The sequence below is a fragment of the Etheostoma spectabile genome, chromosome 14, assembly GCF_008692095.1.
Source record: "Etheostoma spectabile isolate EspeVRDwgs_2016 chromosome 14, UIUC_Espe_1.0, whole genome shotgun sequence".
Classification (NCBI taxonomy): Eukaryota; Metazoa; Chordata; class Actinopteri; order Perciformes; family Percidae; genus Etheostoma; species Etheostoma spectabile.
The window spans coordinates 10,399,545-10,401,201 of NC_045746.1; the positions used below are offsets into that span (position 1 = coordinate 10,399,545).

Below are 1,657 nucleotides of genomic sequence, written 5' to 3' on the forward strand. Positions count from 1 at the left end.
AGGGATTATATCTCCAACCTGGCCTGGGAACGCCTCGGGATCCCCCAGTTGGAACTGGTGGAAGTGGCTCGGGAAATGGAAGTTTGGGGTCCCCTGCTGGAGCCGCTGCCCCCACGACCCGATACCGGATAAGTGGACGAAGATGGATGAATGGATGGATAAACGTACAAATACAAATATATCCTGCAAATACCTGTATGGAGCTGTATGGACAGTTCTTCTCAGTTGCTCTGGTGCATTTCTGAGTTCAGAGATGACAATAAAGTGTAACTTTGCCACATAGAGAATATGCATTGTTCATTACATTATACTTACGGAGTGAACTGTTAAATATGGACAACAACACAAAGCAGTTTCCCTATCTTGGTATAAACAATGGCGTAAGGACTTGTCAGTTTGATTGGGTCATTGGTATAAATACTTGCTCTGGACACTAACAAAATAATTTTCTGCAAGATACACACTTTTGCAGGTCAGTCAAAATGCAGTGCAGTTTATACCAATTGTTTTAAGAAATGCACTCACTGGTTGCAAATGCAAATTCTGATTTGACAAATGCACCAAACTGAGAGAAAAAAATGTAACATATTTCTGATTGTATTTTAGTGGAGACATGTCCATGTTGATTTCACACAGCTGAAACAAACCTGAATGACTTAAATTAAGAGGCTACAATAAGCTACACATCTAGCGTGCCTATTATCGTGGAAATATGCACCCCAGCATAGCTTTACGACCTCAAACTTGTGTTGAACACTACAGCTCTGGGAGATCGCTGACGGCCAAAATCAACCTGTACGTCACAGTGCACCACGGCAGCTCTTGCACATGACACAGACAAAGTTGAACCATGTTGAACTTTGACCGGGGCAAGAGCGGCAGGTCAGTTCTTGCGCATGCAGGCCATTGACAATAATGGATTTCATACCGCAGCGCTGCCTCTTGGCCCTGATACTTGATTTCATATCATTAAATAGCGTCCAATGTCTTACAAACAGGAAAAGCATGGCAGTTGGTCAAGGCAAAACCCCCACCCTCCACCTTGCTCCGCCTCTTTCCTCCTCAAAAGCATTTACAGCTACAAACTCAGAAATGGCACATACTAAGGAAAGCTCATTGTGGGACGGCTCTAGTGGCTGGAATTCTGCATCAAGGCGGAATTTTGGGAAAGAGACTTCAGATACAGTATTAGGGGACCACTAAGGTCTATATAAAGAGACTTCAGATACAGTATTAGGGACCACTAGGTCTATATAAGAGACTCAGATACAGTATTAGGGGACCACTAAGGCCTATATAAAAGAGACTTCAGATACGTATATGGGACCACTAAGGTCTATATAAAAAGACTTCAGATCAGTATAGGGACCACTATGACCTATCTAAAAGAGACTTCAAATACGTATTAGGGACCACTAAGGTCTATATAGGACTTCAATACGTATTAGGGGACCACTAAGACCTATCTAAAAGAGACTTCAGATACAGTATTAGGGGACCCCTAAGGTCTATATAAAAGAGACTTCAGATACAGTATTAGGGGACCACTAAGGTCTATCTGAAAGAGACTTCAGATACAGTATTAGGGGACCACTAAGGTCTAGTTTTTTTTGTTTTTTTGTTTTGTTATTAAACACTGTCAAGCGACTTTGAGCTC

General features: G+C 42.1%; 1 long non-coding RNA gene across 1 annotated transcript in view; it reads right to left on the reverse strand.

The window, feature by feature from the left end:
• Positions 1-292: 292 nt before the first annotated feature.
• Positions 293-1,657, reverse strand: part of LOC116701928 (uncharacterized) — a 7,604-nt gene continuing 6,239 nt past the window's right edge. The window contains exons 2-3 of the long non-coding RNA XR_004335034.1: positions 562-565; positions 293-433 (exon numbers count right to left, since the gene is read on the reverse strand). This is a non-coding gene — a long non-coding RNA (uncharacterized LOC116701928). The remainder of the gene's footprint in view (positions 434-561; positions 566-1,657) is intronic.